Genomic DNA, 26,113 nt, shown 5'->3' with positions numbered 1-26,113 from the left:
TCTGATATTTTAACATATATAGAGTTGCTTACAAAGACCCAAATCTATGAGAGTGCTTAGTTAAAAGTACAGTTTTTGTATCAAAATAGTGTAAATAAAAACCTGTGAAGTGTTTATATGGATAAAATAAGTTTTTTTTTAATACAGTAATTTAAACTGAAATACAGAAATTGAAATCTCTTTAATCTGTTATAGTTCAGTTCATCAGAAGAGATCAAAACCAGAGCCCAGCTGTGTGTATATGAGGAGTGAGGCATCTGGTCATATAATAGAGTTTAAGAGTGGAGATAAACAGACTGATCTCTGGTATAACGTTTTTGCAAAAGATATGATTTTATTATGATACATAATTCAAAAAAGACTTATTGTTTATTAACTCTTGTTAAAGGAACACTTCGACTTTTTTGGACTTTAGCTTATTCACTGTATCCCCCAGAGTTAGATAAGTCCATACATACCTTTTTCATCTCCGTGCGTGCTGTAACTGTCTGACGCACCCACCGCTAGCCTAGCTTAGCACAAAGACTGGATGTAAATGGCTCCAGCTAGCATACTAATCCCAATAAGAGACAAAATAACGCAAACATTTTCCTATTTACATGTTGTGATTTGTATAGTCACAGAGTGTACAAATAACAAGATCATATGAGACACAGACATCCTTTAACCGTATAAATATTGGGAACTATATTCTCAGAAGGCAAAGCACTGCTACTTGGGCGGAGTGATAACCGCAGCACCTGAGACGCACCGTGGTGAGGAGCAGAGAGTTCGTTTAGAGTTGGAGTAATAGAGTCAACAATTACTAGATAGTAAAAGCATAGTTTACAATCATAGGTGTTCGCTGTATTGTAAAGAGCTGCGACAATAATAAACAGGGGAGACCATGTAATAGCATGATGTTTCATAGAATTCCAACCAAAAACGCTGACCTGATGAATCAATATACTTGCTCTGGATATCGATCCAAACACACCTGAAGAGATCATGTTTGCTCAGTACATTTCACTGAGGACGACTATTTTGAAAAAATGGAATTTGCCACACGGACCATGAAACGTGTCCTGAAGGATACGGCCATCCCATCGATAGCACAGACGGGACAAAGTGGAGCAGCTGCGGTGGTAAGTGTTCCGTTATGTTTTTAGATGACTAGCCTATTGTAACAGTGCCATCAGCTGGATCTAATGTAACGTTACAGTGATACTATTATATAAATAGGGTGGTCACTACTATTGCAGTTGTTCCCGGGCTCCATGTATCCCCTGTAATGTTAGTATTGTGTTGTCACGAACGCGCTCTATCGCCCCAGTAACAAATGAGCGGAGCTAGAGGTAAAGAAGAAGAAACAACGGTGCGTCTCAGGTGCTGCGGTTATCACTCCGCCCAAGTAGCAGTGCTTCGCCTTCTGAGAATATAGTTCCCAATATTTATACGGTTAAAGGATGTCTGTGTCTCATATGACCTTGTTATTTGTACACTCTGTGACTATACAAATCACAACATGTAAATAGGAAAATGTTTGCGTTATTTTGTCTCTTATTGGGATTAGTATGCTAGCTGGAGCCATTTACATCCAGTCTTTGTGCTAAGCTAGGCTAGCGGTGGGTGCGTCAGACAGAGTTACGGCACGCACGGAGATGAAAAGGGTATGTATGGACTTATCTAACTCTGGGGGATACAGTGAATAAGCTAAAGTCCAAAAAAGTCGAAGTGTTCCTTTAACTCAATAATTTGGTATGTTAATTTTACAGCCATAAAGTCCTCAACACGTTCAGATCAAATCTGATGAAGAAGTTTGAGTGTCTTTATGAGGAAACAGCAAATCAGGGAAACCCAACACTCCTGAATGAGATCTACACAGAGCTCTACATCACAGAGAGTGAGAGTGGAGAGATCTGTAATGAACATGAGGTGAGACAGATTGAGACACAATCCAGGAGAGCAGCAACAGAGGACACACAGATCAAATGCAATGACATCTTTAGACCTTTACCTGGACAAGACAAACCCATCAGAACTGTGCTGACAAAGGGAGTCGCTGGCATTGGAAAAACAGTCTCTGTGCAGAAGTTCATCCTGGACTGGGCTGAAGAGAAAGAGAATCAGGACGTCCAGCTCATATTTCCACTTCCTTTCAGAGAGATCAATCTGATGAAGGACAAAACACTCAGTCTTTCAGATCTTCTTCATGTCTTTTTCCCTGAAACTAAAGAAATATCCAGTGACAAATATAAAAAGTTGTTCATCTTTGATGGTCTGGATGAGTGTCGTCTTCCCTTAAACTTTCATAGCAATGAGATTATACTGGATGTGACCAAAGAGACCTCAGTGGAGGTGCTGTTGACGAACCTCATTGTGGGGAATCTGCTTCCCTCTGCTCTCATCTGGATCACCTCCAGACCAGCAGCAGCCGATCTCGTCCCCTCTGAGTGTGTCCATCGAGTGACAGAGGTACGAGGGTTCAATGATCCACAGAAGGAGGAATACTTCAGGAAGAGAATCAGTGATCAGAGTCTGGCCAATACAATCATCACACACCTGAAGTCCTCAAGGAGCCTCTACATCATGTGCCACATCCCAGTGTTCTGCTGGATCTCTGCCACTGTTCTGGAGAAGATGATGAGCGAAGCAGAGAGTGGAGAGATTCCCAAGACTCTCACTCAAATGTACACACACTTCCTAATGGCACAGATTAGCATCAAAGACACAAAGTACAATGAGAAGGAGGACAAAGATAAAGAGATGATCTTCAAACTAGGGAAACTGGCATACGAGCAACTGGAAAGAGGCAATGTGATCTTCTACGAGGAAGACCTGAGAGAGTGTGGCATTGATGTGACAGAAGCATCAGTGTACTCAGGATTGTGCACTCAGATCTTCAGAGAGGAGTTTGGCTGGTATCAGGGGAAAGTCTTCTGCTTTGTTCATCTGAGCGTCCAGGAACATCTAGCGGCTCTATATGTGCACCTCTCCTTTACAAACAACAACATAAATGTGTTTGACCAAATCACCAAAAGGAGTTCACAGTCTGAAGTCAAGGGCTTGTTTCCACTAATGTTTAAACATGTGTCATTGTCTGCTCTGCATCAGAGAGCTGTGGATGAGGCTCTACAGAGTAAAAATGGACATCTGGACCTTTTCCTGCGTTTCCTTCTGGGTCTGTCACTGGAGTCTCATCAGGTTCTCATACAAAGACTAATGAAACAGACAAGCAGATCTGACAGCAATGTGGAAACAGTTCAGTACATCAAGAAGAAGATCAGGACCATTGACTCTCCAGAGAAATCCATCAATCTGTTCCACTGTCTGAATGAACTGGGTGATCATTCACTAGTGGAGGAAATAAAACAGTATCTGAAATCTGGAACAATAAAGGAAGCCAAACTCTCTTCATCTCAGTGGTCAGCTGTCGTCTTTGTGTTGTTGACATCAGAGGAGAAGCTGGATGAGTTTGATCTCAGGAAGTTTGTTGGAGAAAACAATAAAGCTGCTGAAGATGTGAAAGTTTTTCAGAAGCTGCTTTCTGTGATTAAAGAATCCAGATCAGTTCAGTAAGTGTCACTGAGAACAATCAATTTACTGTTAAAACATTAAGAAAATAAAAGTTCATAAATCTCCCGTGCTGCAGATGCTGTCTAGAGTGGTTAGAATTTTTTTTTTTATTTTTTTTTTTTTATCAGTAACACCATAAGTTTTCAAAGTCAGAGAAGTTGCATATGAAGAAATATTTCAGTTATTAAAATATTAAAGGTTTTTGCAAATAAAAAAGGAATTGAAATGTTTGTCATTTTTAAACCAATGACATTGTGCAATAAGGAATAAGAAAATATTATTTATCTTTCTTAAATTAGGCTAATGTTTGTGCTCTGTAACATTTTAGATCTCTGTGCATTGATCCATCAAACATAATGATATTTACTTTAAGTATGCACTTTCTCTTTAATTCTGGATTTACTGATAAACTGATCTGATCTGCACTGAGAGAGTGAAGAGTGTGTCGTTGTTCTCTACAGGATGAGATATTGTGACGTCATGAAGGAAGGTTTTGCTGATCTGACTTCAGCTCTGAGATTAAACCCATCACACCTGAGAGAACTGGATCTGTCATGGGTTAAAATAGGAAATTCAGTGAAGCTTCTCTCTCCTGTATTGAAGGATCCCCGCTGTAAGCTGGAGATACTGAGGTGAGATCATCTCTCTGATATTCACACGTCTTTTCCCCCAGTGTCCTAGGGTTCCTACGCAGTATGGAAAAGTGTGAGTAATTAGTAATTAGAGTATTTAGTTTTCTATAATAGAAATGTATCATATACAAGAAGGTTATTTTCTTGTCAGCTGTTTAGAATTCAAGGTGCACCTTTTCAATATGCAAAAATGCAGGTTATAGGCGTTTTGGGTTTCCTCATGATATTTTTATCACCGAATTACAGAGCCACTAAAAGGACCTTTGCAAACAATGCGGTGTAGTTTCTTGACTACCACAGAGTATGTGATAAAGCAGACCTAATGCCTTCAAATATGTAATGCCCTAAAGAAAGCCAAATTTTGACCTTTTTTTAAAGTACCAGTATGTGTATAGACCCTTGAACTTGGCAAATAGAACAATGCACACGCCATATTGTGCCATCAGCCCATTTCGTGTCTTGGTTTCTCTGCTGCCAGAGAGGATGCGTTTCTGATTTATTGTGGTGCACATGTGGGAACTGTATCATTAACTGTATTAATAACAGTGCATACGTTATCTGAGCAATGATTGATTGAATGATTGATTTAAAATCAAAGTTTGTAAAACAAATCTTGCTCCATCCTTTATCTTTACTCAAAGAAGTAAAGGCCCTTGGACACTGAGTACGAAATTCGCGTCCGAAATTTTTGCACGTTAAAAAATAAATATGACCTCACATTATGTCAATCACGCTTGCACACTGACTCCGAAACTTTCGTCCGTCATAAAAAAAATCGAATCGGGTTCGATTTTCGGCGTTTTTCGCATCCATAGCAAGCAGTTTGAATGGGGTTTGAACGGTGTTTTGATAATTCAGAGCCACCGAATCACGAATCACGACTCATTTTGCAAGGTCCTTAAAGACCCACTCCGATGAAAATAATGTTTTTCTATGTGTTAACATGTTCTTGTGGCATTTTTCTGATGTTAGAGGACATATCTTGAGAAAAATAAGCTCAAAGTTGTATTTCTGAGTATTTCTACATTCAAATGGCTGTGAATCAGTAGCAGACGCTAAAATGCCGGCTAAAATAGACTGGAGTTGTGACGTAGTAACTCCACTGGGCGTCTCCACACGCGACGTCTTGGAGTGAAATAATGATCGGTGATCGGTGATAACTTTGATTAACTTCGGATAATAATAATTAACGTGTATATATACTGTTGCCCCACCGGCAGGCCTAATTAACCATTAGGGCAACTGGGCACTTGCCCAGGGGCCCACGACATCTAAGGGGCCCTGGGCACCAGGGGCGGAGTGGCAATCGGGAGAGTCGGGAGTTTCCCCGGTGGGCCGGTAGTGTTTCGAGGCCGCGAGGGCCGGTCTGATAAAATGTATTCATTGCAAGTTCGCCATGCGCACTTGTGGCACAAGCGAGGGGAAGAAAAAAAATATTTTAGATAACGGAGCGTATATTTGCACTAAGTGCCTGTCTTTTTAGCAAAAAGACGCCCGTGACGGAATAGCTACAGTGGCGTAGGTCGTAGCGCGTGAAGTACTAGAAAGCAGCTTTTGATGCGCTCGACCCGAGTTCGAATCCGCCTTTTGCCGAACTCTCTCTTCTCCCTTTTCCCAACACATATGAGATGTAAAATGTATAACCTAACATAAAGGTCTCTAGGGTTATATTTTGCCAACGAACTAAAATCGAAACCATGATATGGCTTTGTGCCTTTATAAAACAGCACAAGACTTTAAGAATAGGCATCCTGTTTGTGCTGGGTGATTTAAAGAAAAGTGTGCACTTTGCTCATGCGATCAGCATGGTTATCTGGTGTTTTCTCCTAAATAAAAGCTCAAGGGTTTATTTCTTGCAAGTGAAGAAATAAGGAAAAAAATATTTTAATTTTCCTGTATTATAGTGTAATGTAGACTAAAATATACTTTTGAAATAGTCATTTTCATTTATAGTACATTTATAGGCTATATGGATTTTACGTCATAGGCATAATTATATAAATCATTATTACATTATTATAATAATTGTTTGGCATCCTAAAACACCATTGATAATGTAATGTAGACTGAGACTCTCATAACTAAAAAGATGTTTGAGCCCTCTTTATTTTCCTGGTACAAATCAATGCTTTTTCTTTGTTCAACGAGCAGTTCATGGGTTGAAGCTCTTAATTTTGATCTCTCAAAGAGCACCAGATTGATGCCTTTAACCTTAAAATGTACAAAATTTTCTTGCGGGGGAGCATGCCCCCGAACCCCCCTAGAGGCACAGAGGTCCACCCAACATAGTTTTACAAATTCCTATGGGAAAGAACGAACATTTATGAACTTTAGTCCAGCATAGTACAACAAAGATCCTTTTAAGTCAGTACAACTGTAAATGCCATATTAAAATGTCCTTGGACAAAATATACATTTGGCCTAAGGGGGGGCCTATAAGACATTGTGCCCAGGGCCCTCTGAACTCTTAATCCGGCCCTGTCCACCGGTATTGGGGGTGTAAGCTAGCGGGAGAGACAGAGCTCTCAGCAACGGGCAGGGGGAGGGTCGTCTCTGTGCCAACGGCTCCGCCCACAACGCAGAGGTGAATTGCTAATGAGCTACTGCCGCTCTGCTGAAGCGAAGTCCCAGAAAACGGCACAGGTTTTGTGATTTTGGCTAAAAATGGCATAATCATAATTTAAAGACCACTGGGAATGTTTAAAAATAGCTCAAAATATGATCGGAGTGGGACTTTAAGAACAACAGACAGTCTGCATTAATGGACACAACTATAGTGGCCCTTTTCATTAAGACAGTAATAACGTGAGTTAGTCGGTTAGCCAAAGACCTAGACAATATAAAACACAAAACTACATATTTTGAACACCCTGTAGAAAATATATACATCAATACATAATCATATTTCCTGATAAAGTGGGTATTGTCCCATTTTTTGTGGATAAGCGTTTTATAAACCTCGTTTAGACCTTTAGAGATTTGAGAAGCATTCGTCAAAAGTTTATACTGTTGTTGTATTCCTGTATGAATTTTAAGCAGACTCTTAACATCCTCATAATTTTAAAGTGTTTACAAAGAGAATTTGCGTTTGCAGAGCAGAAAACAGCGTCTTATCAACATACACAACACAAACCAACTACAGTGTTTGAGGGCGGGTCAAGTTGTTCATGAGCGGACACCGTAGATCATAGGTGGGCAAATGTGTTACCCAGTGACGTGTAGCCGTCAAAAAAGTGGGATTCGAATTCCTGACAACTCATTTTTTGAGAAACAATAACTTTATTGATTGTGCTCTTTCGTATTCATAACTTTGCAGATTGTTTACATTCACAGACAGCTACATTACAAATTGCATGAAAGGGAATATTCGAAAAAGCATAATTGGGACACTTAAAGTATGGTCTGGAAATATACAGAGAGGTTTGGAAATTTGAGTCTGGAAAAGTATGGAATTTTGAAATGGAAAATGACTGAAGTTCATTTCATTCATTCGTCTCCATCACATCACATGACCTGTTGCCAGGGGCGTTGCTAGGGTCTTGATACATTGGGGGCTTAGCCCAGTCCCCACTCAAAAGTTGAGAAGGATATTACCCCTCTAGGGGGGTCCGGGGGCATGCTCCCCCGTAAGAAAATTTTAAATATTCCATATTTTAAAGCATCAATCTGATGCATTTTGAGATGCATTTTTTGCCAACCTGGAGAGCTGGAGAAACTTAACTTCAGCCATGAGTCAAAAATATTATGGCCTCCGTAGCGTTAGCTAATAATAGACTTCTATAAATTCAATGTTAGGCTGCATAGATTAGGTCAGCCGGAACTGGGAACACTTCCCTTAAATCTTGATGTACTCGTTACATCATAAGAAGAATGGCATCTACGCTAATATTAGTGTCTTTGTTGATCCCGGGGTTTTCCCGCAGCCTGCCGGATCCAGGCCGTGTCCAGATCTGACGAGGGAGCTTTGCCTGGACCCGATGACAATGCAGTGCTGAAGTATCCACTATCCTCTCCCTATGGAGGATCCCTTTCCCACTCTACAGATAAAGCGTTGGGAATTCCGGCTCGCGTACCCCGAAGTGATAAAATAAAACAAAATTCTGTATCAAATTTATAGGCAAGAAAAGTAGTTTGTTTAGGCTGGGTTGTATGAATTACAAACCTGCGCACATATTTTATAAAGCACATAACTATAGAATTCTGAATGAGCATGTGAACGCCGTCAGCGTTAATCACAGGTTCGCGTTTAAAGTCTGATCATTTCGACGGAGGTGAATCAATCAAAGTTAACTTTAGCTGGAAGTAAAATTATTCAACAACCGCTATAACGCCAAAACAATCTGTTACCTTAAATTATATGTTTATCTCTGTAAAGCTGCTTTGAAACAATGCATTGTTAAAAGCGCTATATAAATGAAGATGACTTGACTTGACTTGACTTAATTTCCCAGAGCTTTAGCTAGCTGGCTAACGTTGCGTTCTCTCCTGCTGTGTTCAACGACTCAATTCATCAAGCTAAGCCTATGTCAACAGAGCTCCTGGGTAACTTAGATATAGCCTACCAGAAAATATTAGGGATGTCCCGATATATTTTTTTTCTGAACCGATCCAATCCGATGCCAAAAATTCGGAGTATCAACCGATACCGGTCCAATACCAGCGCAGTTTTTTTTTAAATCAAGTATAATTTCTATAACTCTTATTCTATAAACACAATCTACTTAATACAGACAACTTCATTATAAATAAAAACAACAAATCAAAAAAAATATATATGATCATAACCTATGACAAAAATTATATTATAAACTAGATTAGTGGATAACTCAGTAAAATGTTGTCTAGAAAAACAATAATTGTATAAAATATGAACATTTAGTGAAAAAAACATTATTTAGTGGGGAACAAAGAGACAATAAGTGTAGCACTAAATCAGGTAAAACGTTACACATTGCTCTTTGTATAGTTGTAAAATACATTCATGAAAAACAAGATAAAAATCAGAAAGATCAATTATTTTATATAGTCTACTATAAAATTAAGACATTTTTAAATGTATAGCAGAGCTGTTTAATGAGGCAGCAACATATGATAGATAGGACAGAACAGAACAAAAAAAGCTATTAATAATCTTTCATTGCGCAAAAGTATTATGATATACGGTAATTATGAAAGACTCATACAGTGCGGCACAAAGCGCTTATGCGCATCTCGAGCGCAGAATGATGCGCTTGAAGCAACACAGAGTCACAGCGCGCAGAAAAGTTCAAAGCACAAAGGAAAGGCATATCGATGCATAATGTATTATACAGTAACAGTATCTATCTATGCAATAGTTTATTGAGCCTTTTCTTTTAACAGTTTTAAATTTCAGTTACCGTGCGCGTGAAGAACAATTATAGTGCTCTCCAGTGTTGTGAACAGACACACGGTAGAAACGAATATTAAGGTAGCCTACAACAATACAGTCCAGCAAGATCAGTCATTTTATGCGAAACCATAGAGTTTTATCTACCGATAAAGTAGGCTATAATAATAGTAACATTGAATCATCTTGGAGAGAGTTTCATCGTTGACTGTCGTAACCAAACGCGACGCGCTGTTTGATGCTGAATGGAGAATGACTGACAGCCGCAGCGGAGGGAAACGTTTACGTGATCTTGAATTTAACGACTTAAATTTGTATTTCTATCTCACATTATACTATAGTCTTCATATAGTATACCTTCCCCCTATAATGTCCACAATAGCTACCACCAGAAGCCACAAACAACAATGACAGTCAAGCCCTAAAGCTGTAAGTAAGTTAACTGATCTGGTGCGCACTCTAAATTCAAGCGTGCTATAACTATAGTAACCATAGTAACTTTGATCTGCTTGAACACATTTTAATCGTCTTTAATACATGATTCCGAAGGATAGATTAAAAGACCCGGTCATTTTTTTAAAAATATATAGGCTAAATACAAAATTATTAAAAAATAATAAAAATTATCAATAAATTAATTTTTTTGAGATCCGGGGCTAAAAAAAAAAACATCGGGGGCTGAAGCCCCGAATGCCCATGTCTAACGACGCGCCTGCCTGTTGCTCCTTTTTTTGACCCACCAAACATTTACTGGAGCTTAATTTGCTTTCTAACAGAACACAGTGATCCAGACCTGTCTAAAAATGTCTTGATTAAAGTCCAGATATTACTTCCTCTAACATCTACATTACAATGTGAAATATTAGCATAATGTCTGCCCAAAGGCATGTGCAGCTCAAACGGCAGTCCCTGTTGTTATTGAGTATTATTTGAAGAGTCTGTTGGTTTATTTGTATACGTTCCTGTGGATATTGCGTAAATGACGGGTGGATGGGCAGATAAACACTGAGGACGGAAGGTGCCCACTTGAAGACCCTAGAGATGTCCCCTACTCTGTTCAATCCAGACGGTTGTCGTGCTGGTCCTGTAGTTGCAGCCGTCGTGTGTGCTGACGCGCCAAGTACACTGCTGCCGTTAACGCCGGACAGAAGGGGAGTCACACCACCATATGGAAAGAAGCGTAAATGGATGGAGAAGCATAGTTTACTGTAAAGCTACGTCTTAGTTTTGCTTATCTTGGCGAAAGCCGAGTACAAATCAGCATGAAGTTTTAACATCTACTCTCGTCTCGTGTAATGGAAATAATGGGATTTACTTCTTCAAAACATTGTTAGATCAATGATAATATCATGCAGTAAAATTGTTTGTTGTTAAAGTGGTGTTTCTGAAGTTGAGGGTTAGGGTATACTAAACATCCCTATTTAGTATCCCGCTTGTCTTTATTATTGGTGATGAAATAAATAAAAACCTTGGTTAATGGTTTGTAACCTAACATTTATGATATGTTAGGTTAATTTGACATTGACTAGATTAACACTACATGGACACTTATAATCGGATTGACGGCTCAATCGGACTAAAAAACCTTCATGTAAACACCTTAATCGATCCGATTGAGCTCGATCCGATTGAAATTTTGATCGGATTGAAATGGGTGGTTTACTCCTTTTGTAATCCGATCGAGAGAACATGTAAACACTTGATCGGATTGAAAACCGAAACTAAAAGGACTGCGCATGTGCAATGACGTTGAAATAGCGTAATGACGTATGACGCACGGAACGAGCTGTTCTTCCTGGTGAATAAAGTGAATATAAATGAGTGTTCCGTTATTAAAAAATTCTCATTTCACTCAGCGTCTGTGAAGTGGAGCAGGACAGCGTCCCAGCAGTGCTTGTTTCAGACTCTCATCCATGGACGACTGGTTTTGGGCGCGGGGTTTAACTGCATGATCAATATAAGCAGCACGACAAAACGGTTCATGCTCATCGTCTCCAAATCATGACCAGAGGCGGATAAATATATTAAGTCTGCTGTTTAAAACAAATAAAGCACCAAAATAGAGGAGAATAGTTATGCGCGAACAGCAGCATATTCGTGCAGTGCGCATGTCAAAAAATCAATTCCGATTTGAATCTTGTGACATATAAACGCGCACATCAACCCGATTACTTTATTTATCGTTCATGTAAACACCGTGTTCGAATTCATCAATCGGATTGATTTCATTCCGATTGAACCATGTAAACGCAGCTACTGTCTAGGACTCATGTTTCTGACAACCACCACCATGCTTAAAAATTGCTTTATCTGCTGAAATAACCAGCTGAATGTGCACAACCAGCTGAATGTGCACAAAAACTCTCTAAAACCACGGGTCTTGTAAGCAGCCAAGTCTATTACTTAAAGCAGCCAAGGGCTGCTGGACAGTGCTTGTTAATGGATCCGCATGCCCGGGTTATTATTCATTGCAATGTCCACACACAAATTTATATGCCAGCAGTCGTAGATTTATTCTACCGTGACTGGTCTACATTTCAAGTAAGGAAGAGTCCAAACAAACAGTCAATAAATCCACAGTTCCAGTCCTTCACCAGTACATATTTCGTACTTGCATACATGGCATAGCATTACTTGGTGTAGCGTAGCGGTCAAAAAACTGTGTGCACCTTCCCTCCAGCAACACCTGGGGTGCTTCTCAATATCCCTCCTCGTCTCCTCGCTCCTCCGTCCTCCATCCTATGACCCGGAAACCGATCGAGCTCAGCCATCTTGAAGGACATCTCAATTCTCTAATTGCACCGCGAGGAGGCGGGGATCGAGGAGTGAGGAGGCTTCCAGAGGAGCTATGAGCGAGGATACACAGGTGTACCCTCTGCGGAAGAGTTTTATCGACTAAACATGACGCACGTATCAATTCTCCTCCCCCTTCACATCGGTCACAATAATTTAAATTTATACTTTACTTTTGTAGTTTACATAAACCACACAACTCACATATTTCAACAAGGTATCTTGCTTTATTATTATTTATTATGAATTTCTTAAATAAACAAACTTTAATAACATAAGGGCAGATCCTTTGAGCACTGCTGATGACGCAGTGAAGTGACGCTCGAGTGATCAAGTATTCCAATGTATAAAAAAGCTTTCATTCAATTCCTCCTTCCTCATTTTTTCCCTTGCAGCCTTCCCTCGCGTCCTACAGGGGGTGGAGCTGAGACGCGAGGAAAGGAAGCGAGGAAAGGAAACGAGGATGCACAAATAAGAAATGAGAAGCACCCCTGTAACCTGTCATCTTCTCTTCTTCTTTGTTTTTAACGGCGGTTGGCAACCAGCTTTTGGTGCATTACCGCCACCTTCTGCTCCGGAGTGTGAATCAGACAATAGGTTTACAATCTAGTTTCCTCAAAAATAAATAAAAATAAATAAAATAAAATATATTCATATATATATATATATATACATATATACAAAATAAATAACAAATAATAATAATCTTATATCATACACATTAATTCATTTCACAACACACTTTCCATATCCCTATTTATCCTCATAATCTGAACAAACCAGTTTCCCTTAAAGGTCTCGTTCTTTGTGATTCCATTTTTCAAACTTTAGTTAGTGTGTAATGTAGCTGTTAGAGCATAAATAATACCTGTAAAATTATAAAGCTCAAAGTTCAATGCCTAGCGAGATATTTTATTTAACAGAAGTCCCCTTTCAAAGCCTACAGCGAACGGCCGGTTTGGACTACATCCTTCTACTTCCGTTTTAATGACGTCACTAAAACAGTTTTTTGACTAATCTCCGCCCACAGGAATACACAAAAAGGGGGCATTGTCTTGTTGCGCTCCACGGAGAAGAGGAAGAGTTTCGTTTGTAGAGTGTGTTTGTCGCCATGTCGTCGAGACACTGTTATTTTCATGCCGGAGTCAATTCACCTGTGTCTTATGGGATGATTATAGTATCAAAATGATTAACACGTGCAAGCACACTTATCAATGAACTTGATACATGTTGCAGAAATGTTTTATCCATGCCTTTCAACTTGTGTGTGCAAAATTCAAAATTGAATGAATGTGAAGCAATTTGTACAAATAGAGACATTTTTGTGAATACAAATGTTTTCCTTTGTATTAGTGTATCATAATTTGCACATGCAACACAGAAGACGTGCATGTGTGGATCAGGTGACGCGCGTGCATTCATTGACTCGATTCATTGAGTCGATCCTATTTGATTCATTTGGATTTTGAGACTTTCATTTCGCGGGTTTCGCCTTGCACGATCCACACACAGCTGTCTGAGAAAAGCTGCTACCACTAGATGGCAGTATTCTGCTAAAACAGACAACGGCAGCATAATCAAGCGTTCTTCCGCATTTAAGACGCTTAATGAGAGTGATATTGAAGCACCACATTTAGTACACAATAATATAGGCCTACCCTATTAATAAAGCATACTTTATAGAGGCAAACATTACGTCAGATTATGAACAACACCCATAGAAAACCATTATAAAACGCTTAACGTGCAATCGCGCGTTGCATGTTCAGTAAGGTGTATTGGCTACTGAGTTTAAATATCACCGTCTTACTGAATTGACGTTAAGCTTTTTCTTTATAATATGCTCTATGGGAGGAAAACTATATAGCCTACAGACAAGAGACTACATGAACGCAACGCACGGCGTTTCAATTTTCCTTCCTGTTAAAAAAAGGTGAAATTTCGCAGTTGCGTTCATATTATATGCTTATTTTTATCTGACTACACATTGTGTACATAGTATACAAGCAGGAATTTGAAAATGTCTGTTTTTAAATATTAAAGACGATTTTCGCAGTAGGCTACATTTGTTTTCCCTTGACCCTTAAGCCATAGGCTATAGTCTTACTATAGCACGATGAGTTTCAACAATATGCAACCATTGTATATCGACATGAAATATTAATTGAAAATCAACTGGCGTAGCGGGCCTGTAGCTGCATATTTCTACACGAGAATGCTTTGACGCGCTAACCACAGCTCATGATGCACAAGGGAACGTCTGCCAATTCCACTAACTGCGTTAAAACCACTGATCTATAATGTCATTCTATATAGATCAGTGGTTAAAACGTATAATTTGTTTTAATTCAAATTACTTTTTAAATTTAATAACAGACATTTTCAAATTCCAAAGCTCGTAGAAGGTTTCTGTAAGACTGACTTACAAGTAAAATTTGGACAATACTTCCCTTCATGTAGCCTGTATTCTGCAGAAAAATACTGTAATTCACCAAAAGGGTTTTTTCATGTTCAAAATGGTTGTAGTATGTTCAGTGACTAGACTGGCTTACTACAGGTGAAATTGCCCCAATAACTCCCTTCATGTAGCCTATTTAGTAAACAATTATTATTTTATAAAAAAATTACTGTAATTAACCAAACGGGTTTTTGGTGACTTACTACAAGTGAATAATGTAAAATTTCACCTGACTTGTCACTAGGAACGTACTACAACCTTTGGAACATGAATAGAAAAACAATTTACAGTAAATTAAAAAATTGTATATAGGCTACTGTTCAATCGAGATATTGGCTGGACATAGTACAGTAACAGTAGGCTAAGTCAGTCTGCCCACTAGACTTCCAAGGTTATAATATAACCTTGGAAATATGTTCATTTGAATGAATGACTGGACGTTTATATTTTTTTGACTGTGAGTGGAGTTTGCAGATGGTCCCTTTATAAAATGAGGCGAATATCAAACTTCACTGCACTCTCGGACCGGTTGCTCTCCCATTCACATGCAAAGTTAAACGCAACTGCAGAATTTTTATTTCATGTTAAGCTTTTTCTTTTTAACAGGCTCGGGAAGGAAAATGTTATTAACTTGAAACGCCGTACATTGCGTTCATGTAGTCTCTTGTCTGTAGGCTATATAGTTTTCCTCCCATAGAGCATATTATAAAGAAAAAGCTTAACGTCAATGCAGTAAGACGGTGATATTTAAACTCAGTAGCCAATACACCTTACTGAACATGCAACGCGCGATTGCACGTTAAGCGTTTTATAATGGTTTTCTATGGGTGTTGTTCATAATCTGACGTAATGTTTGCCTCTATAAAGTATGCTTTATTAATAGGGTAGGCCTATATTGTTGTGTACTAAATTTGGTGCTTCAATATCACTCTCATTAAGCGTCTTAAATGCGGAAGAACGCTTGATTATGCTGCCGTTGTCTGTTTTAGCAGAATACTGCCATCTAGTGGTAGCAGCTTTTCTCAGACAGCTGTGTGTGGATCGTGCAAGGCGAAACCCGCGAAATGAAAGTCTCAAAATCCAAATGAATCAAATAGGATCGACTCAATGAATCGAGTCAATGAATGCACGCGCGTCACCTGATCCACACATGCACGTCTTCTGTGTTGCATGTGCAAATTATGATACACTAATACAAAGGAAAACATTTGTATTCACAAAAATGTCTCTATTTGTACAAATTGCTTCACATTCATTCAATTTTGAATTTTGCACACACAAGTTGAAAGGCATGGATAAAACATTTCTGCAACATGTATCAAGTTCATTGATAAGTGTGCTTGCACGTGTTAATCATTTTGATACTATAATCATCCCATAGTGTCTGGCCTTCCCAGGGACGCTGTGCTTAGAGATCAATGGTTACAATTTATGTTCAACTCGGTTCCCGAAAATGTGCGCATGCATCTACACGTTATGGTAAGAGGCGTGACCTTTCCGGGCAACGTGCGATAAGCTTCTGTCGAATCACAACACAGGAACCGCTGGCACAATCAAAACTCGTCGTTACGCATTTCTGAAGGAGGGACTTCATAGAGCAAGGAAGTCATCAGCCCGTTTTTTGGACAGTGAAAACAGCGGTATACAGATAAGTTAAGTGTGTGAAAAATACTGTTTTTTTTTACACGCGAAACATGACCACATGTTATATTGCACACTGTAAACACAATCAAAGCTTCAAAAAAACATGAAGAATGGGACCTTTAAGAAGGTTAACAATATTCTTACCTGAGCTCTGACACCTATTTTCAACACTCCTTTTAACCCTTTCATGCATGAATTATGATAATATGAAGGTAAATCAGTAGCTAAACTCGAGAGCACGTAGATGTGAATTTGAGAACTTGTACAATAAATATTCGTACTTGTATGTGAACATTTACACTCACAGCTCCAATGTGAAAACCTGTAAAATAAAAATCTGAAGTTGAATGTTGAGATTTGCACTCGCAGACAATAGTCACAAACCTGTATTCTGAATCTGAAGCTGCAAACAAGCAGTCACAAATGTGTAAAATGCCATTCACAGAAATACAATGACAGCCACAAACATGTAAAATATATTTGCACTTCTTCTAACATTCAAATTCGCAGTACAACCTCAAATTGGCACTTGGAACTTCTCAAATCTCTCACTGCAAGTGCAACTTTTGCTACTCTTTTCGCGATATATGAGGTGCAAAAGTGATTTGTGCACTTGTAACTCAGTGGCGGTGAGAGCGGAAGGGGGGCGGGAGCAGGGACGTTCGAAGGAGCCGTTTTATTGGTTGGCGCCTAGCCAATGAAATGGGACTTCTATTGTACGCGATGATGTCACGAAACCCGCCTCCTCGTGGATGTTCTGAACCACTAACATGGCTTAATGCATAAACTATCGTTTTGTTGTTTTTATAAAAAAATAAAAACCATTATAAACTAATGCAAAAGTCTGCTCTGCTCATCCAGCACGAGTTGCCGTTGCAATCAGTGCAGCACGAATCACAGTTCACTGATCGCGTGACGATGGCGGAGGATTCGTTGCGCAACAGACTAAACGTCTGGTAAATGTCTTATCATTTAGAATGCGCGCTCAGCACCGCTGCTCCCTATACGCGCGGTCACGAATTTGTAAGTGAAAGTAAAACACAAGCTCCCTGATGTGCATTGCGCACAAATTAGGCTGCATACATAAAATAATCCGTCTCCCAATACCCATCTCTGGACTGTTTATTTGCGGCTCTGGTCTCTGTTGGCACTGCGAATATTGAGAGAGTACTGTAACGTACAAAGGACAACAGACAAGGGAGGCTCCGTTTCTGAACTTATAATAATAAGACTAAGAGAAAACAGTTATTTATTTTTGTTATTTATACGGTTTTTATTTCTCTGTTAAATGTGTGTTAAAAGGAGTTCAGTTAGGAGGTCACACACAGCCTCAATCAGAAGTTCTGAAAGCTCTTAAATGTACAGTAAGGTCTGAAGAGACTAATGTGAAATTATACAGGAGAAAAGCCAGTCAATAAAAACCTTTTACAGTGCTTGAATATTGTTTTCTTTCAATGCATTTGATAATTCATACTCATAAAGTAGACCTGAAATGACATGCATTAGAAGATTATTAGTTAAAACATTGAAAAATGCACCTGCATACTATTTTTCCAGCCATGAATTTTGTCATTGAGGATTTCTGAAAAATTGTGCAAAAATCTCGTCTCGTCTCGTTCTCGTGAACCCAATCTCGTGTCTAGTCTCGTCTCGTGAGATAAGCGTCTCGTCACACCCCTAACAGTTATATATATATATATATATATATATAAAAAAATAAAAAAAATCGTTATACATTATTAATAAAACACAGGCAGCTGGTTTATTTGCACTGAACACAAATTTGCTTTCTTTTGTCATATTCTGTGCTCATCTGCTTTTCTGTAGTATGCATTTTTAGTATGGTGTTAATATCACGTTTGATAATATCATTTATGTCTTATAAATTAGTCTAATCTAATGCATTAAGGCTTAATGCATTAGATTAGACTAATTTATGTGCAACTTTGCCATCAAAACCCTTGCAAATTCAAGAAAATGCTTTTTTAATAGCTGTCCACTGTAGTGACCACTATGCTCCTGCACCCCTAATTCCCTCAAATTATTCCTCATTATCACTCTCTGTACCTCATACCTCCTACATCTTATTATTACGTGCTCCACTGACTCCTCTTCCTGACTCCACTCACACAAGCCTGTCTCATGTTTTCCTATCATTTTAAGTGATTTGTTTAGAGCTCCGTGCCCCAACCTTTACCTTGTCATTACAGTTTCCTCTCTCCTGTGCCCACCACCTAAGTTATATTTACACTTTGATATAAATGCCTTCCTTTCTCCTCTCTGTCCCACCTTTCTTGCCACATTTGGTTTGTTTTTTCCCAGACCTCTGTTTTACTTATATTAATTTGCATTTCTATATTTCCCTTCTTTAAAGCCCTCTTTACTTCATACAATATATCCTGACGGCTTTTTGAGTGAAAATGCCTTAAACTCACATGGACTGAGGATGAGTCGGAGCGTATCAGCACCTTTTCTTGTCTTGTTTTTTCCACCCACCTTAACGCAACTAACACTGCCACCATTTCCACTGTGTATACTCCTAAAAAATCTGATGTTCTCCTATTAATTCCTATTCCTTTAGCTGGTATTGCTACCCCATATCCTGTCACTGCTGTCTCTGGTTTCTTAGAACCATCTGTATTATACATGTATGAATTCTTTATAATCTTTATTTATGTGGTACTTGAATGCCCTTACCAAATCTATTTGATCTTTTTCTTTCCTTTTTAACTCTAACAAATACCAGTCAATATCTGGCCAAACAAGTACCTATGGAGCCACCATCGGATATATAACTGCAGGGCTCATCTTCATATCAAATACTCCAAATTATTTTGCTACCTCATTTCCTACTCGACTAAAATTATCTCCATTATATCTTGCATTCTCCCATGTCTCCTGCAACACTACTTTTGTGGGATGGAAATCATTATGTCCCTGCAAATTAGCCCAATAGTTTGTCATCAGCTGCCTCCTCCTTAATGCTAACGGCATTTCTCCCATTTCTACCTGTAGTGCAGGTACTGGTGAAGTTTTAAAAGCTCCACTACACACTCTTAATGCCTGTGCCTGAATCACATCTAGCTTCTTTAATAGAGATTTGGCTGCTGACCCATACGCTACACTACCATAATCCAACACAGATCTTATCAATGCCACATATATTGTTTTTAATGCAGAGCAACTTGCTCCCCATTCTCTACCTGACAAACATCTCATCACATTAATTACTTTTTTGCATTTTCCTTCTATTTTCTTTATATGATCTGCCCATGTTAACCATGAATCGAAAACAACTCCCAAAGATTTGAATGTTCCAACCCTTTCTAATTCTTTCCCATACATATTTAACTTCATCCCTTCCTTAATTTGTTTCCTGGTGAAAAAGACTGTTTGTGTTTTTTCTATTGAAAACTTAAAGCCCCAATCATATCACCTGTAACCTGAAGGAATGTTCCCAGCTATATTCTGTTGCCAATTACCAAGAGTGACCCCTACTGGACACACACTTACATGACAAATAAAAAAAAAAAGACAAAATGGCTCTTACAGGTCTCATTTATTAAACTGTGTGTAGGATCCTTACTAAAAGTGTACGTGTATGTTTTTAAAAAGCATAGCATCCTCTATAAATACTTCTATTTATTACAATTTCATGCAAGTACTTAACTCCATTAATGACAATAGCATATTGAATCTAAATGTGTATATCAGATGTAAAACATAATTTAAATCATTCTTTTATTTATTTAAATTTATTGTGAACATGCACTGTATTTACGTGTAGGACTCATAATGAAGATTTAAAGTGGTTTTCCTTCATCTGCCGTCAGTCCCTCAGCTCACCATCGGTGTCGCCAAACTGCTCTGTGTCCAAAATGTTTGTACGCATGGGTCAGAGGGCCTGTTTTGTGCATAGCTGCATACACAGCAACTATTAATGAGGCCCCATGCAACAGACCAGGCTGACCAAGCTGGGACACCAATTATGAGAAGCAAACCATGTTTAGGCTGGTTTAGTCAGCTCAGTTTCTTCTGCTATTTTGATTACCGTAACACTCCTTTACTTGCCCCTCTCTTTTTAAGGGTTAATATTTTTCAACCTATTTTTGTACTGGGTCTAAAATCTAAATCAGTTTCACAATAAGAGAATTTTGTGTTATCCTTCACAACATCAGAAGTAATACAGTGATTAACAAATATAACAAATGCAGATCATATTATCTCAGTGGCTCTTTTATTATTAAACTTCCCATTTAAATTGGGATTTTTGAAGCACTTGTTAAAAGCTTTTAGAATTTTTATTTTTATTTTTTTTATGACTGTGACCAATTATACAAACGTAATAGTCTGTAAAGAATTGTGACTTGTAAATCAAGGTTAGCCAGTTTATTTTGTGTACCTGTTAAACTGATCTGAACTGAGAGAGTGAAGAGTGTGTCGTTGTTCTCTACAGGTTGCATGATTGTGGCATCACAGATGAAGGTTTTTCTGCACTGCTTTCAGGTCTGAGATCAAACCCCTCACACCTGAGAGATATGGATCTGTCATGGAATACAATAGTAAATTCAGTCATACTGCTTTCTGTTGTACTGGAGGATCCTCGCTGTAAACTGGAGATACTGTGGTAAGATCATATTAGACTCTCACACATGAATCACAATGTAAAGTATATTTGAAGTGTTCAGCCTCTTTCTGCTGCTGTGAGTTCAGCTGATTGAGCTGTAAATGATTGAACACATGAGCTGATCCTCAATAACATGAAACTGCAGGACTGAGAGTCACACTGAAATACACACTTTCACACACAAATCAACATTTCAGTCTCTTGACTTTAAACAGACTCGAATCAAAGAAAAACACATAGTGTTATCAGTGTATGAGGAGGAACTCTGTTCTGAACAACTATCCAGCTCCGTCACATAAAGACATTTTAGTGACCATAGTTTCTGACAGTCTACTGAGGGAAAGAGTGGTGTTAAATGTCTATTTTTCTGATCTTCATTGATTCAGTAAGATTTTTAATGAAGTGGAACCTTGCTCTCTCCTTGCAATAGTTTTTTTTTTAAATATCATCCATTAATTTTTTCAAAGGGGGTGAGAGGTTCTGCAAAAGAGCATGATTAACTGACTCTAAAAAACAGATGTACTGTATCATTGTTTACAAATCATAATACACTAGATGAAAAAAAAAACTGTTGTGAGAGAAGGAATGGGATTGTCAGATATTTTTCTCATATGAGTGTTTTGGTAATTCAGTGGGAATTTTATTTAACCATTTGTGAATGAAGTCCTGGATAATACAGGGAGATAACGGAAAGAGGAGGTGTTAACATTCAGATTACGTCTTAATGATACATTATTGTCTCTAAATGGGTAAACACAACCCGTCACAAGGTCAGTTCTATTATTGTGGAGTGATGGAAACATAACAAAAACACTTTCATTTGCAGCTTTCAATGAAGGTTTTAATGTCTATGTTTTTATTCTTGGTTTTAAATATTTTAAAACAAAGGATGAGGAATGTTTGCTTGCTTTTCCAGTAGGTCCAGGGAAAATGTCGATTTAATCACGAAACAGAATTGATTTTGGAGTTGACTGGGATATACTGACTGTTTTCAAACAGCTTTTCAAAGCAAAGATAAAACATTATTTTTTTTTAACCCTAATTGAATTTCGAAACTATCTGGACTTTAAAAGAGATATTTTATAATTTTGAAAAGAAAACATTTTGTAATTTGTTGACTGCGTAGAATTAAATAAAGTTGTTTTTTTGTGGTCTTCTTTGAAAAAAATCTCTCATAACAAATCAATGCTTCATACATACTGTATAAATAACCATAAAATGTATTAATTAAAATAAAAAAATACACATCCTGATCCAAGTTTGTACTTTCTCTTTAATAATGGATTCACTGCTAAACTGATCTGATCTGATCTGAGAGAGTGAAGAGTGTGTCGTTGTTCTCTACAGGTTGGTTGATTGTGGCATTACAGATGAAGGTAGTGTTGCTCTGGCTTCAGCTCTGAGATCAAACCCTGGACACATGAGAAATCTGAATCTGTCTAAGAATAAAATAGAACAATCAGGACGGAAGTTGCTCTCTGATCTAAAACATGATCCACGTTTTAAACTGGAGCTACTGTACTACTGTGAGTATATTTTTATTTAAATCCTTTAAATTGATCCAAGTTCAGTAACAGGCCTCATATGTGTGTAACTGGAGAATATAAGATTATTCAGCTCCACTTTAGTATCTGTAAACGGGATTAAAGGGATAGTTCACCCAAAAATGACAATTAGCCCATGATTTTCTTACCCTCAAGTTATCCTAGGTGTATATGACATTCTTCTTTCAGACGAATACAATCAGAGTTATATATAAAAATTTCCTGCCTCTTCCAAGCTTTATAATGGCAGTGAATGGCTGTTTCTGTTTTTAAGTCCATAAAAGTGTATATATCTATGATAAAAGTGCTCCACACGGCTCCGGGGGGTTAATAAAGGCCTTGTATTCGTCTGAAAGAAGAAAGTCATATACACCTAGGATGAGTAAATCATGGGCTAATTTTCATTTTTAGGTGAACTATCCCTTTAATATGAGTTTAGTTCTGTGATTTGAATGTGATCTATGACTATATGAGTATTTTCATCACTTACATTGTCTCCTTTGTCTAAGTGATTAAGAGAGTTGTTATCAAGCATAGCGTCAGTTCTGGCAGGTCACATTAGTCAAGCTCGCATCAGCTGACTCTGTTAATCCACCTATAGGAATACGGCGCCTATCACTGTATACATATAAGCTCCTTCAGTATTATCAGCAGCTATCGCGGTTCTCCGGAGCTAATTACCCTCCTCCATCCCCAGCTCCTCCTCTTGCCCTGTCAGGATTTGGCATTCTGATTACCCTTGAATCAGAATAAATTCTCGAACGATGTTGTACTTTAAAATCTTGAATTAATGATATCTGCAATACATTCATGTTGGTTCTGTTCTGTTTACCCTAAGGGGGGCCCTAAGGTTATTGCTGCTCTCCTGCTCTTATCCATGCTAGGCTGCATGCAGTGGCGGATTTAGCAATTTGGGGGCCCAAGGCGAAGGTAGTATGGGGCCCCCCATCCGATCTTTAAAAGAGAAAGAAATTTCTTTTTTTTTGTTGAAAATAAACCATTAAATGGCACTTTCTGGAGAGTTTTGTGCAAAGAAATATAGAAAAAAGTAGGTCTAGCAAGTCTTATATTTCTGTAATTCACACAGATCAAACACAAATATGCTGACTGAATAGATTGCTATAGTTGAGAAACACTCCTTTAATTAATGTTTTTATGATGACTTTGTGAAAGGTTAACTAAACAGCATGAGCCGTCTTCCTGCTGGCCAGTAAGTTATTTGGCAAATTTCATTCATACAGATCTGTATTATACTATAGTTTTTGATAGTGTTATACATTTCTTACAGATAATGTTACAGTAAAATGTTGCCACATATTGCTACGAAAAACAAGAAAAACTAAATAATAATAACAATCCGAAATAAGTTCAAAGCTTGTGTTTTGGAAATAAGATTAATATATCACTAACCCTAACATGCAACTTTCCACTTTAATAACTTCCTAAACTAAAGTGTCACATTAAATCAGAAAAACAGGTACAGAAGACTACTGCCACCTTTCCATTAGTGGATCTGGCAACACGGAGGCTGCACGCGCGCCCTCACTCACAGCGCGCTCTCAAGCCCCGTTCACTGCGCTAGCTTCTCGCATTGCAAACACTCATATGAGGTGGTTTAAACGGCTAATTAATCATTCAGAGAGCTTGACATTTTATTTTTGAATGTAAAAAAATGACAGAGTTCCGGACCTCGGTCACCTCATAGCTGGCTACGGCCATGGACTAGTAACATATCGTTAGCATTGTTGTCATTGTCAGCGGGCATCACAAAAACGTTTGTTACCTTCTGCGATTTTGCTAAAAACGTTTTGCTTTCCTCCCGCTTCCTGGTTTTTCAGCACCGCTTGGGTAGCTTCGCTTAATTTTTACTCTGTCTACTACTCTGTCTACTGACTGTCTCCGACTACTGTCTGTCACTCTGTACACTGTCTGTTAATCACTTATTTTTCTCCGTCAGTTTTTTTGGCGCATTACAGCCTTGTCACTTTCGCACGCAGAACGTGAGATAATGGAATAGTCCAATGTAGTGAGGTGGGGGGGGCCCTCCTGTCTGCGACTAATGATTTGATGCCTTTTTTTCGCAAATGTTTTTTAGAAATATATAATTTGCGAAAAGTAAAAAAAAAAAAAAAACTTAAGCATAGTTTAATGGGGCATTTTGGGGGCCCCTAGGTAGCTCGGGGCCCAAGGCAATCGCCGACCTTTGCCTAATGGTTAAGTCCGCCCCTGGCTGCATGTATGGGCAGGGAGTTCTCGCCCAGAACAGAACCATACCGCCAATCCAAACTGTATGCTTATTGTCAATCGTATCCTGACAGAATATCAGTTGACCATATTGTAACGACTGAGACAAATCAGACACAATTATTTGTTATATTTAACAAATAATCTTTAAAAACTCACTCTGGGATCTATGTCCCATCCCCCCAACAAGGACAAGAAGGGTCTTGGTTACCATGACTACAATCAGATAAGTTGGTTTTATTTTTGTTATAAATGTGGTCAAGTGGAAAAAGCAGAGGCCATAGGAAAGACCCACAGCCCTTAAAACAGACTTTCCTGCATTCATTTATCTGCATTCATTTATGGACGGACTGATCTGTAAATGAACATGCACCCCAGGACACTGTGAACAATTTACTGTCTTTTGTAGTGTCTTTTGATACTATTAGGCTATCTTTGATACTATGTATTTTATGATAGAACCAACGGTCAATCTAACCCCACCTGTATCGTGTCTCCTATCTAATTAATCCTCATTTAATGACTCATCATTCTCATAGAATGCAGTGTGTGTTTGTTATATCTATCGATTATACACTCACCTAAAGGATTATTAGGAACACCATATACTAATACTGTGTTTGACCCCCTTTCGCCTTCAGAACTGCCTTAATTCTACGTGGCATTGATTCAACAAGGTGCTGAAAGCATTCTTTAGAAATGTTGGCCCATATTGATAGGATAGCATCTTGCACTTGATGGAGATTTGTGGGATGCACATCCAGGGCATGAAGCTCCCGTTCCACCACATCCCAAAGATGCTCTATTGGGTTGAGATCTGGTGACTCTGGGGGCCATTTTAGTACAGTGAACTCATTGTCATGTTCAAGAAACCAATTTGAAATGATTCAAGCTTTATGACATGGTGCTTTATCCTGCTGGAAGTAGCCATCAGAGGATGGGTACATGGTGACCATAAAGGGATGGACATGGTCAGAAACAATGCTCAGGTAGGCCGTGGCATTTAAACGATGCCCAATTGGCACTAAGGGGCCTAAAGTGTGCCAAGAAAACATCCCCCACACCATTACACCACCACCACCAGCCTGCACAGTGGTAACAAGCCATGATGGTTCCATGTTCTCATTCTGTTTACGCCAAATTCTGACTCTACCATCTGAATGTCTCAACAGAAATCGAGACTCATCAGACCAGGGAACATTTTTCCAGTCTTCAACTGTCCGATTTTGGTGAGCTCTTGCAAATTGT

The 26,113-nt window shown here is 38.6% G+C and overlaps 1 protein-coding gene and 1 pseudogene across 1 annotated transcript in view; both read left to right on the top strand.

The window, feature by feature from the left end:
- LOC130091106 (NLR family CARD domain-containing protein 3-like) overlaps positions 1-26,113 on the top strand; it is a 112,368-nt gene that overhangs the window by 21,745 nt on the left and 64,510 nt on the right.
- Positions 242-2,648, top strand: LOC130091074 (NLR family CARD domain-containing protein 3-like; annotated as a pseudogene).

This window comes from Rhinichthys klamathensis, unplaced genomic scaffold (assembly GCF_029890125.1).
Source record: "Rhinichthys klamathensis goyatoka isolate OS25496 unplaced genomic scaffold, OSU_Roscu_1.1 h1tg000159l_1, whole genome shotgun sequence".
NCBI classification, from domain to species: domain Eukaryota; kingdom Metazoa; phylum Chordata; class Actinopteri; order Cypriniformes; family Leuciscidae; genus Rhinichthys; species Rhinichthys klamathensis.
This window is presented reverse-complemented; position numbering and strand designations above follow the sequence as displayed.